Here is a 14,418-nt window from a genome sequence, read left to right as displayed (position 1 = left end):
TTAATTCTTTCTTAAATGTTTGGTAGAATTTACCAGTGAAGCCATCTGGTCTTGGAATTTTGTGTGTTGTGAGGTTTTTGATTACTGATTTAATCTCCTTCCTAGTAATTGCTCTGTTCTGATTACCTGTTTCCTCATGATTGGGTCTTATTAAATTCTGTTTCCAGAAATTTGTCCATTTCTTCTAGGTTCTCCAATGTATAATTGCTTAATGCTTAGTTTTCTCAATATTGTTTTTAGTCTAGCTAAAGGTTTATCAATTTATTTTTTTTTAAAAACAGCTCATTTCATAGATCTTTTCTATTGTCTTTTTCATCTTTATTTCATTTATTTCTGCTCTGATCTTATTTCCTCCCTCTAACTTTGAACTTTGTTTATTCTTCTTGTTGTAGTTCCTTGAGGTATAAAGTTAGGATTTTTTTGTTGTTGTTAAGATTTTCTTGTTTCTCATGTAGAGATTGATTGCTATAAACCTTCCTCTTAGAACTGCTTTGCTTCATTCTGTAAGTTTGGTATCAAATGTATTTCATTTCATTTGTCTCAGGGTATTTTGTTTATTTCTGTTTTCAGGGTATTTTATTTACTTCTGTTTTCAAATTCTTCTTTGACCCATAGGTTTTTCAGTAGACTATTATTTAATTTCCACATTTGTGAATTTTCCAGTTTCTTATTGATTTCTAATACATTTATAGTCAAAGATTCTTGATATTATTTCAGTCTTAAATTTATTAAGCTTGTTCTGTGGCCTAACGTATGATCTACCCTGGGGCATGTTCCCTGTGCACTTGAGTAGAATGTATATTCACTTGCTTTGGGATGGAATGTTCCATATGTATGTAAGTCCATCCACTCTAACATGTCATTTAAGGTTGATGTTTTCTTGCTGACTCTCTGAATAATCTATCCATTGATGCAAGTGGATGATTAAAGTCCCCTACTATTATTTTATTGCTATTTTTTCCTTTAGATATCTTAATTATTGCTTTACATATTTAGGTGCTCCTATGTTGGGTACATAATGATTTAGATAAGTTATATTTTTTTGATTGACCCCTTTATCATTATGTGATGACCTTTTTCATGTCTTATTACTGACTTCATTTTAAAGCTTCCCTTTTTCTGATATAAGTACAGCTGCTCCAGCTTTCTTTTGATTTCCATTTGCTTAGAATATTATTTTTCATATCTCCATGTTCAGCCTATGTCTTTACTATTGAAGTGAGTCTTTGTTGGCTGCATATGTATGGTTTCTTTCAAATTCATTTAGTCACTTATGTCTTTTGATTAGACAAGTTAGTCATTAAAATGTAAAATAATTATAGGTACATATATACTTACTGTCATTTCATTAGTTGTTTTCTGGTTGTTTTGTAGTTCCCTCCTTTCCTTTTTTCCTTTCCTTCTTTCTTTATTTTACAGTTTGATGAATTCCTTAGTGGTTTGCTTAGATTTCTCTTTATCTATTGTGTATCTGCTATAGATTTTCCTTGTGGTTACCATGAGGCTTTACATGTAACAGCTCCCTCTCCCCTACCCCCACCCACTATTTTGTGTTTAATTTCACAGTTTATATTTCATTTTGTGTATCTCTTACTGAATTATTGTAGTTATATTTATATTATTAAATCATCATGCTAGTTTTATAAGTAATTAATCTACACAAGATTATTCTGAATTTTACCAACTATTTACCAGTAAGATATGTGCTTATTTTCCTGTTACTAATCACCACCCTTTTTATTCAACTCAAAAGTGTCTTTTTTTTTTCTTCTTTTGGTAAGGTCAGTCCAGTGGTGATATACTTCTTTAGCTTTAGCTTTTGCTTCTCTGGAAAACTCTTAACTCTTTTCAGTAGACTAGTCCTAATCAGAAGGCTTTTTCCCAGCTCTTTGGATATGTCATATATATCATGCCATTCCCTTTTGGCCTGCAAAATCTGATAATCCTATGGGAGTTCCTTTGTATATAGCAAGTTGGTTTTTTTCTTGATGCTTTTAAGAATCTGTCCTTGCCTTAATATTTGAGAGTTATAATTTTTAATTATAATGTGTCTTCTTGTAGGTCTCTATAGGGCCCATTTATTTGGAACTCTGGGCTTCTGCAAACTGGATGCGTTTCTTTCCACTGGTTAGGGAAGTTTTCAGCCATTAAATCTTTAGATAAGCCTTTTACCCATGTATTCTTCTTTTGGACTCCTAGAAGTTGAATATTAGTCTGCTTGGTTTTTTCCCACTATCTTTTTTTTTTTTTTTTTTTATTTTGTAGTTATGATTGAGCTCTACTATCCTGTGCTCAGTTCATGGACTTTTTTTTCTTCTGCTTTGTCTAGTTTGCTAAACTTCTTTAGTATATTTTCTGGTTACTTTAGTCTTTATTTCTGTGACTTCTATTTTGCAGTTTCTTATATTTTCTCTTTGTGGAAGTTCTCGCATGTTCATCTGTTCTTCTGAGATCAGAAAACTATCTTTATAGTCTTTATATGTAAAGATATGACTGTGTTTTTAATCACAAGTTTGGCCTTTTTTTTTTTTTAATTTTTTTTTTTATTAAAGATTTTATTTATTTGACAGACAGAGATCACAAGCAGGCAGAGAGGCAGGCAGATGGAGAGTGAGAGAAGGAAGCAGGCTCCCTGCTGAGCAGAGAGCCCGATGTGGGACTCGATCCCAGGACCCTGAGATCATGACCTGAGCCGAAGGCAGCGGCTTAACCCACTGAGCCACCCAGGCGCCCACAAGTTTGGCCTTTTAATTAAGAATTTCATGAAGGATTTTTTTCCTGAGGATTTATCTTTTATTTGGAACATGTCCCTTTGTTTCTTCATTTTCTTTGACTCTCTTTGTGTTGGTTCTATGCAATGGATAAATCAGTCACCTTAAGGCATTTTATCTCATAGGAGATGAACCTTAGTATTAAGGCAGTTATCTCGTAGGAGGTGAACCTTATCGTTCACACTGTCCTACATGTTGGTTGTCTGAGCAGCCTATTTCATTTTTAGTGCCTCCCAATATTGAAGATGTGCTAAGACCCAAGTCCCAAAGGGTGAGATCCCAGTACCTAGATTCTGGCTGATTGGCAGCCTGACGGTCAAGCAACAGCTTTTAAAGTATGCTAATATATATATAGTTCTGTGGGACCACAAGCCTAAGCCATTCTGGGCACCAGAACTGGATGCTGTTGATCTGTCCCCTAAGCAGCAGTTGCAATAGTCAGGGTGCCACATAAGTGTTTAAGACAGAAGGTACCAAGCTGGTGTCCACCAGCCTCCATCCTTAGAAACCACCTCCTTAGGCTCCTAGATGTGTCCCAGACCAAAAGCCTGCTTTCATGCTGAAGTTCCAGGATAAGCAAATGGGCCTTTTTCAGAGAAAGATGAGGAGGATGTTTTGGTCTGGTACCTCTCCTGTGGGGGTGGTAGGCAGCCAAGAGCTGTCTCTCCATTTGTTAGTCTCATTTGACCAAGGAACCCAAGCCCCACTGGCCGTTACTGCCAACCAAATGTGTTTTTCTAGGCAGCAGCCACATTAAGTCAGGGCACCAGATATAAAAACTGGTGCATTGAAGGGTGAATATCATACTCAACCTTTGTGGACTCTGGAGAGGATCACATTGGCCCCTTAGATGTGTGTTTAAATAGAAGTCTGCCATTCAGGCTGATACTATGAAGATATGCTAAACCTAGGCACCTCAGTCTGTTGTCTCTAATTGTGCCCCTAGGTATGGCAGCTGGCCAACATCTGTCTCTCTGTTTATGACAGTCCTCTGAGACCCAGAGGGATGTAGACTCTGCTGGCCATCAGAACTAGGTGATCTAGAGATGATCCCAGGTAGCAATTGCACAAACTGAAACATCAGACTGTGGGTATAAGCTTCTTTCTTGTAGATACCAGTCAGCTGGAGTGAGGTAGAGAGAGAATATCAGAATGATGTCCACCAGCTTCTGTTTCCTGAGAGCAGCTCAGCAAGTCTTTAGTTATATATCAAACCAGAAGCCTGACCTTTAGGCTAAGGTTCCAGGACAAGAAAAAAGGCCTATTTCACAGCAAGACTGGCATCTGTTTCAATTTGTTGTCTGTATAGTGCCTTTCAGGTGATAGTTGGTCAAGAACACATATTGTCTAATGAGATCTAAGAATCCAAGCCCTGCTGGCCAAACAGGGTTAAGTGAACTTGTGATGTTTCTTGACTACCAGATGCAAAAAACCACAGCCCCAGATATATATAAAAGCCACCTTCCTGGATACTGTTGTTCTTGAGTGTAACAAAGAAGTTTAAAGATGGCACCAGACAGCCTCTGTCTCTGAAGAGGGTTTCTGTCAGTTCCTAGATGTATGTTAAATTAGATGCCTGCCTCTTTCAGGTCAACACTGTAAGACCAAGCAAATGAACCTCTATCACAAAGTCTGGGTGCTTTACAGTCTGCTTCCTCCACACTGGACCTTGGGGTCAGTAAGTCTGTGCCAATGAGACCTTGAAGACCCACTTCTCAGTTTGATATAAACTTGTGGGTCTTGTGGATACAAGTCCTCTTGGCTTTCAGTGCTATGTTTTGGAGGCTCATCTTTTAGGTGTAGGTCTTAAAATTGGGGATACCTGATGTAGCATTTAAATCCTTCCCTCCTCAGGGTTCGTCTCCAGGTTTTAAGTTCCCTTCTGATTGTGGGTCACTGTACTGGAAGGAGTGGGTAATAGTGAGAACGTGTCTTAGTCTCTCATACCTGCTTTGATCTGGACTTTTCCTCCCTCATTTCCTCAATGCAGGAGTTGCTCATCTAGTGGTGATGTTTTTTTTTTTTTTCCAGAGGAAATTTTTTCCTTACGTATCCGTAGATAAAATGTTTCTATGGGAGGAGGTAAGTTCAGGAACTTCCCATGTCACTATCTTGAATAGGAATCTTAGATTGATTCTTAAATCCTTGATTCTCAGAACACTGTTCCAGTAAGTCATGGGTTTGGGAAACAGCCAATTGTGAGGAAGAGAGACAAGCAGGAAAGGGCAAAAGGAGAAGTTGAGATACAACCTTGTTTCAAATAGCTGGTCTCAGTTGGCATCAGTTGGTCTCCCAGAAGTATTTATATTTTAAAGACACCTTTGTGCCTCTGCACATAGACCAGCCATTGGTACAAACTGCCTACAGAAGGGGCCATGACCTTGACCAAAGTATGCCAAGGCTGATAGCAGGAACTGGGGAGGGACTCAGCCATGAGCCATCAGGAAGCCATCCTCCCTGCCCTGGGGAATCAGTGCCTTTATCTTGAAAGGGGAGGATTTGGGTGGTGTTGAGCATCCCTTGCAGTCCATCCTTTACACTACAAGTTTTTTAATGTAATTTCATTCCACCGGTAACAGGTCATGTAGGATTGTAGTAGGTGCCTTGGCATCTTGGTTACACCTGCCATGATCATAACTCTTTTTCTTGCTATTGGTCTCTTGATAGAGGAAGCCCAAAGTAACTGAGTGGCAGCTAAAGCTCACAGTTGCAGGCAAGGTAAACCTTTACCTTTATTCTCTTTGGGTTTTTAGCTGTGACTAAGAATTAAATTAACCTGAGACAGATTGACAGGAGGGAAAACATACATATTTATGTAAGTTTTACATGCCTCTTTGGGGAATGAGGACCCAAAGAAGTGGTAAAACCTAAATTCTTTTATATTAGGTTGAACCAAGGCAATTGGGGGTGCTAAAAAAGATAATATTGTTTAAACAAAACTATTTTAACAAAAATAATTTATTACAGATGCTGTACAACCCTTTTGTACAGAATTTTCCCTGTTGATGAGTTTTTTTTCCTTAGTACAGGGAGGGCATCTTTCACATTGGAGTTCTCTCCTGTTTTCAGAAAGAAAAGGGTAAATGAGAATGTTCTGCTTCCATCTGCTGTTTTTCAAATGGCTTTAGCTCAAAATACTCCTTATGTAAAAGTGACATCTTTTGGAGTTTCATATTCTGCCGCCCTTCACAGTTTGATGGGATACTTCACTTACTTCGTTTCTGAGATCCAAGGACCTCTAAACCCCTGGAGTCTGAAAAGTTGCAGGTCCAAGCAGGGATCCCAGAGTCCAGGCTATAGCATTCACTATACCCACTCTGTGCCAGAAGTGGGTACCACAACTTAATCTGGATCTGCCATTTAGAATTGGCCTGGTCCTTTTTGAGGATTAACTATGAATTTGAGGGCTAGGACAGTTCCACTGCATGGAACTAGAAGGCACAGACCAGTGGGCGAAGAGAAAACATGGATGCACAAAAGGAGGCAGGGAAGAGAGCCAGTGAGGAAAGGAACCTTGGGTTGCACATCTACTCTGATCCCTGGTCCGCCTCCTTCCCAATGCCAGTCCTGATTGACCGTGGGTTTCATTACTCCCGCTTCTTCTATTCATTTCTCTTTCTGCTTCAAGTTAACTGGTCTTTTCTGAGAAAATTTAATGACTTTCCCATAGCAGCCTGCCCTTTCACCTTTAAGTAATTGTGAAATGAGACTTAACATCCAGGATACTTTGAAAAATTCAAATGAATATTAGAGTTGGCAGTTGATATGACTGGTGAGCTATTTTTAAAGTGCACATTAATAATAAGTCACCTGTTACTAATGCAGTGCCCCGGTGGGAAACCAGCAGCACCGGGAGGAGAGAAAGTTTCACTTAGAAACTTAACTATAAATATTAACTCAGGAAAAAAGGTATACATTTGTTGATTTCATTTCCCTTTTTACTCATGGTTCTACCATGATGTAGTAGGCTTAGACTTAAAATAATTTCATGAAGATGTTTTAAATGTCTTGCCCAGCACCCTTATTGTCAAAGCGAAAACAATCTATTCACAATTTGCATTTTTCTTTTTCTCTTTGGAAAAGCATTGTATGTGTTCGGAGACTATAATTTGAATACAACCTTATCATTACCTTTACAAGGAGTTCTGTATTTATAACAACTTGATATCCTCAGAACGCCAGGTCAGGGTGTAGGTGGCAAGATCGCTGGAGAAAATATAACCATTATCACACTCCGTTTTGTGCTTCCCTTTAAATATATGATTTCATTACTATATAATTTCTTTGAATAATGTTTTAAGTAGAAAAGACTCAGTAATAAGACTGTAGTTTTACCCAGGAGCCTGCGCTGAAACAAAGTGGCCCATATTTGCTCCTGCGTTCCTCGGCAGCGTGATGGATGGCGGCAATTACTGGAAAGAACAATATTAGTTTTACAGTTATTGTTATTAACTTAAAGTGCTAAGAATAAAATCCCATATTTCACTAGATACTCCAATCACCGCCAAAATATGTGACAGAGGAACATTTTATAATCCCCGTATTTTATACTAGCTGCACAACTAGAAATTGGCAGAGTCCAATCATTTATATCTCCTTATTACCAGCTTGCAGAAGCCATTGAGAATATGGAACTGGTGATGGATATTTTTGTGGCAGATGTGGTTTTATTCTCTCCCACTGTATTAAATTCACCATACATTGGTTCTGGTGCAGTTTATTAAAGTTTCACAAAGAGATGCACAGTAGTAGAATAGCAAGACATGCATCTTGCTTACCCTTGTTTCCCATTAACAAAAAAGACACTTACTTATTTATTAATTATGGATATCATAAATACGGGATATATATGTAGTCAATAAATATTTCAGGAGACAATCTGAGTAGAGCATTTTCCTAAATTTCAGACATTTATGCAAACTGTTACAAAATCTTCCTTCGATAAATAAGATAAACATCCAAATAAGGGTTACCCTTATCATCCAGATAAAAACCATCAATATCGCTTTAAGAAAAAGTATTATAATTCATGTTATAGGTAGATAATGCTTGTAACTACTCTACAAGTCTAATTATGGAGAATTCCTTAGTTTAAATCCCAGCCCGCCCGTTATGTGGCTTTGGGAAATTTACTTAACTTTCCCTGTGCCTTATTTCCCTAACTTATAGAATGGGGAAAATAATAGTTACCACTTCACAGAATTGTAATGAGGACTAAATGAGTTTATATAAGTAATGCATATAGAACGATGCCTGGTATTAACCATTTGTACATTTTAAAAGTTAGCTATAATGTTTAGTAATCAAGACTAGAACCAAATACGCTGGAGCCTATAAAATAACTCATGGAGCATTCATTTAAAAATCCTGTAAATATATTAAGGCTTCTTTTCAATCTAATCTTTTCAATCTTTTCTAATCTTTCCAATCTTTAAATAAGCTAATGACCCCAGGATAAAATAGTTTCCCTAAGCGAGGTACACACAGCTTAAATGGTCACAAGGTCATTATTGAAGAACCTTTTGAACTGCTATCTGATCTCAGTATGTTCAATACATTCACTTGGAGTTTTCATTGTTAGTTGGGCAAGCTAGGTTATAACTGCTCAGACTATTTTGGTTCATTCTTGAGCTCTTTCCATATTAAAACCGTTTGTACATCCATTTTCAGTGACCACCACATAGGGCATCATTCCATTATAAAAACATTTGTAACAGAAACTATCTCAAACAAATTGAAAACTGTATGACTTTCATTGAGATTTCTCTCTGAAAATATATAGGACAAATCAATCAAAGATAAGGACAAAAGTAATAATGACTGTAAAGTAGAGCATGGAAGAAGAGGCTACATATGCCAGCATACAGAATAGCTTGTCAGATGAGATACTGGAAAGTGTTGTAAAAGCTTTTGGGGGAAAAAACGAGACCCCTATTTCATCATCAATCCATTTTGAGTGCATTCATTGTGCAATGCACTCTAGTTGGGCTTATTCATCATTCAAACCAAACTACCCACTACCTGACTTTTCGGTACTGTCAAGCATGGCAAGTTAAATTCTTTTCTTCTAGACATTTTCCAGGTAGATGTAGCTTGTAAGATAGTTTTGGCTACAGAACTGTAAGCATTCACTTACTGAGGATGTCTTTCCTTCTAGATAAAATTAGTCAAATGCTTGCAATGAAAAGGTAGGTGATCCTTCTTTCTTCCTGCTGGAACAAGAACATGAGGCGGGAGGTGAGGTAGCCATCCTGCAGCCATGAAGAAGAGAGTTTGAAAGAAGAGGGTATCTTTGAAAATGGGTGCACCAGACTTAGAAATGCCTGTCTCCAGACTTCCTGTTAAATTAAAAAGATAAATGCCTTCTATAGTGAGGCTACTGTTTATGAGGGTCCACATTGCATCCCTGACTTGCAGACCTTGGCTTACCAATGCCCGTCCATATCTTGTTTCTATTTACTTTCGCTTCCTAAAACATCGGATAAGAAGAAAGACTCATTCCAGGTGAAGCACTCAGTTCTCTTAAAAATAATAATAATAATAAAATAACAAGGTATCTGCTTGTTTTTCATTTCCATCAGCTTTAAATATTTACTACATATTCATAGAGTAGAAAGATCATTAGAATAGAGTTTGCGGTTTTAATGCTTTCTGAATATTTAGCATATAACTTATTTCCATGAAGGTTCTGTTTCTGCAGCTTCTTGAGAATAGAAAATTATTAAGTTTAATTATAGAATCACTCATGTTTTATCTTTGCAACTAAATCGCAGGCCACTTGGAACCTGATATATTTTTTTTTTCCTGCTCGTTCTGGTATAGAATTGTGAATAAAGTACATGTTCAATAAATTATTAATGACAGAACACACTGAATAAACAAAATGATCAATATTTTAGCTTTATGAAAAACAATAAAACGTTCACAATGTATGCATCTGGTAAAAATGTTTTAAGCCATTAATATCTACATTGTATTCTCCTGGCCTCTGCAGGATATTAAGCCACCAAATAAAGCCAGTGGTATTCTTCAACATTTGCTTAGAAACATGTAAATTCTGTATTTGTCAGATTTTGTTTTTAAGATGGGAGAAAGAACTGGGATGATCTTTTCATATAATGTTATTATTCGGTAATCAAATGGTAGCTCGTTACCTCATTAGCTGTTTAAGAACATAAAGACTGTGTCTACAATTTAACTATTAATTTCTGTCCTATAGAAATTTATGAGCAGTGCAACTCTACTCATTGAGATGTTTTTAAAAGAGATTTAGTAATGAAGTAAGGCTTACATATATGATTCTTTAAACTCCTTTGCAATTCAGAAATCCATGACTTTATCTGAAAAGAGAAAAAAAATCAGTAAATCAAGATTTTTGTCTACATTTTACCCAAAAAAAGGTTAGAATTTTGTGAAGCTTAAAGATAATATATGATTATATACAAATATATAAATTTTTATATTCCTTAAACCAAAAAATTATTTTATATGCAGATTTTACTCCGTTTCCTCCCACTGAGGATCTCTGTGGTTTAAAAGTCACTAGCTTTACCTTAAATCCATAAATAATATGACTATTGATAATAGTGTTTTATGTTAACCATTTTTCTCTGAGATAACTGAGTTGCCGTCACACTTTTATACAGAACAAGAAAAATGCAATTGACTACTAGAAATACACAATTGAAAAAGCTCTTGAGTTGGAGTATATTTACTGACCATCATGTTATTGTGTCACATACATTGTCTATGCAACTATCATTAAAACATAAATTGTTGTCTTTATGAGCATCTAAAGCCAAAGGATTTGAAAAATTTATACCAAATACTAGGACTCGTGTGCCTTAACTGATTTTGACCTCCACTCTAATGGATACAAAATTTGCACAAGATGCTTTCTTGTGTGCGCTAAAAATGTGTATTTAAAATATCTGTGAATATTGCCTCATCCCAAGAATTCGTTTATTTCCTTCCCTCCAAAATAGCTTTAAAAGTATGAAGAATATATTATTCTATCTTGGTTCATTTCATCTGACTTTAAAAAACATTGTCTTTTCAAAGTAATAGAAAAAAATAGATTGCAAAGATCGAGTATTCGTCACCTCTTACCTGAGTTTACTTGTTATGAAGTTTAAACTATAACTGCTATGGCATTGAACCTTGTTCAATGTCATCTTTGAATGTAATTTAATTTAAAAGAAAACACAGAGTTCTTAACTCCTGCATGCTTCGGCAGCAAATACATTTCTTGTGTTTTACTTGGTGTAATCAGTTAAACTTGTCAGTTTACCCACTTCTCTCCTATCTGTATCTTATGACAAATTACACTATAAATCCATGTCACTGGGCATTTAGAGAACCCAGAGAGCATTAGGTCCTATTTCACTTAGGTGTTTTCCTATGTTAACATATTATCATTAAGAATTTCACATTGGAAGCCAAAAAACAATTGAGTTAGCTGTTTTCAGTGGGCTCCTTTAACTTACATTTCAGACTTAGTCCCTAAAGAATACTCTTCAGAATCATAATAGCAAGTATGCATTTATTGCTACTCTAAATCAATTGTTAATTAATTCCACAAGGTACAGATGGCTTTCTCTTTAGCATTAAGTTTACTACAGAAGTTTTACAGGCTACAGACTGCCACAGAGTTTGCAGCAACATTTTCTTTTCTTTATTATTCCATCTCCTTGCTCTCTAAAAGCCTAATTCTGCATTCTATGTAAAGTCAATAAGTGGCCGAAGTTATTTTAATAAGGACTTAATATCGTTAAAGACAAAAAGGTATATTCTTAATATTTCCTGTCCAAGTATTAGTCATGTGTTTTTGTTAGTTTTGAAGGTAATTGGATAATTACTACTTACTTGAAGACTGAGTAGGAAACCTATTATAAGATGGAACTCTTTTTAAAAATTTTAACATATAGACTGCATTTAAGTGTCTTGTAAAATTGGGGTCCCCAAAGTAGTTAACAAGTCCTCTAATTTTTAAATTTTTCAATTGTAAGTCATGGCCCAATTCCTACATTGCTATTTTCCATTCAACAGGAAAGAACAATAAAAATCTTAACATTTGCCTATTTTTCGTACCAAGGACTATATTGAAGTATTATAATAACAGAAAATAACCAAGGCATTATTAGAGATTGGCATTTGGTAATTTTCTATCTTTGGCTTGTTTGATCTTTTTAGAGTTTGTCTTGTACTTTTTTTTTTTTTTTTTTTTTTGCATTAAATCTCTTTTTTTTTTTTTTTTTTATTTCCAGCATAACAGTATTCATTATTTTTGCACCACACCCCGTGCTCCATGCAATCCGTGCCCTCTATAATACCCACCACCTGGTACCCCAACCTCCCACCCCCCGTCCCTTCAAAACCCTCAGATTGTTTTTCAGAGTCCATAGTCTCTCATGGTTCACCTCCCCTTCCAATTTCCCCCAACTCCCTTCTCCACTCTAAGTCCCCATGTCCTCCATGCTATTTGTTATGCTCCACAAATAAGTGAAACCATATGATAATTGACTCTCTCTGCTTGACTTATTTCACTCAGCATAATCTCTTCCAGTCCTGTCCATGTTGCTACAAAAGTTGGGTATTCATCCTTTCTGATGGAGGCATAATACTCTATCCCCAGGGGTACAGGTCTGTGAATCACCAGGTTTACACACTTCACAGCACTCACCAAAGCACATACCCTCCCCAATGTCCATAATCCCACCCCCTTCTCCCAAACCCCCTCCCCCCAGCAACCCTCAGTTTGTTTTGTGAGATTAAAAGTCACTTATGGTTTGTCTCCCTCCCAATCCCATCTTGTTTCATTTATTCTTCTCCTACCCACTTAAGCCCCCATGTTGCATCACCACTTCCTCATATCAGAGAGATCATATGATAGTTGTCTTGTACTTTTAAGGAGAGATTTGTCCTGTCCCCACTGCCACTTGCTCTTAGCATTCATATGCATTTCTAAAGAATGTTATTTAAAAAACTAAACCCTAACTAGAAACCTGAAACACAATTATGTATTCAAACTGGTTCTCATAATTACATTTACATTTAAGATGCTCAGTGAAAAAAATATCAAATATATGTAATCAATTACAATTTACTAAATTTAATGATAAGGGGAAATAACGTATAGCACAGTTAGCCATTGGAAATTTATTTTGAAATATATTTATTCCTACATAATGCCTTTATATAAAAATGTTTCTCCCTTTCTCACATTCTAATTGGTAGCCACCATCAATAATTTGGTGTGTATCTTTCAAGAAATAATTTTCTGTGCATGTTTATATATATAAGTGAATATTGGCATAAATATGACTTTTAAAAAACAAAATGTTTTAAAGAAACACAATAACATCTTGTACAAGGTTATTTTCTGACAAATTTTTCCCTCATTCTTTTTAAACAAAAAAATTATCATACATGCTAGTAATGATATATATGTTTAGGATGCTTCATTTTCAGTTTTTATTTTTTCATAATTCATAAAAGCACTGACTTCACAAAATCTTAAATATACATAATCTCCAAGTTTTTTCATTGTAGATCATCACATAGTAAAAAACCCTAAATTATTTGCTCTCTTTAGGGACCACATTTTCAGGGATGATTTAGTGCCATGGTAAGGAGGATGAAGTGATTATAATAATATTTGCACATGCTACTCCTACCATATTTAAATAACATTTTATGAGGTTAGAATATGAGAATACTAATGAGGATATTATGAAGATACTAATCCATCTGTTTAGACTATTATGAACTGAAAACTGGTCAAAATATAAAATACTACTTTATCCCACTAAAATTTAAATAGTAATTACGAAGTATTCATTTCTTGTCATAGAGGAGCTTTCTGACCCAATGTAGTCAGTAGATGGCAGACTTGTATTATGTATCATTTAGATTAAGTGTGGAATGCTTGTTTATTGTAACATGAATACCCACCTCTTCACTTTTTTGTTGTCTCTGTGTAAAAAGAAATACAAGAAATAGTTTACCTTTTTCTTCAACCAAATAAAATTATTTGTTGAATGAGGGTAAAAGGTACATAACTGGAAGTCATATTTGTTACTGTTATGATTTATTGTTTTAGATTTTAAAAATCACTACAATCAACACTGACAATTACCAAAAAAATTAAGATTGCACTGCAATTCTAAATGGTCAAGAAATATTAAAGACTTTTAGAAAAAGTGCATCATAAGAACAAATCCATATCGAGCATATAAGCCTTTGAACATGCATACAAAACAGCTTATTTGAAAAGCAAACACGTAATATTAATGCTCAAAATTTGAGAGGTCTGCATGCATCTTGTTTGTGGCCACTGTTCTTTCCTTCAACCTGCTAGTCCATGCAGCCTGGCGTGGTTTAAGGGAAGGTGTTATTTGAGGTTTGTGTCATACGATAACATCACTTGATGTGATACAGCAAATCACATGGTGTGTCCCTTACGAGCATGACAAAAATAATTTCTTCTGCCAACTGCAGCATGTGTAGAAGACAGCAAATCACATATGCCCAGATTAAATGCCTTTATGTAAAAGCTTATGGAAAATAAAATTCCCTAAAGCTTCTCATTTCGTAGGTTATATTACTCTAAAATGATGAATTTGGTAATATCATTATATACTAGATA

This window comes from Mustela erminea, chromosome 15, assembly GCF_009829155.1.
Source record: "Mustela erminea isolate mMusErm1 chromosome 15, mMusErm1.Pri, whole genome shotgun sequence".
NCBI classification, from domain to species: domain Eukaryota; kingdom Metazoa; phylum Chordata; class Mammalia; order Carnivora; family Mustelidae; genus Mustela; species Mustela erminea.
The sequence above is the reverse complement of the archived record's forward strand: the minus strand, read 5'-3'. Positions refer to the sequence as shown.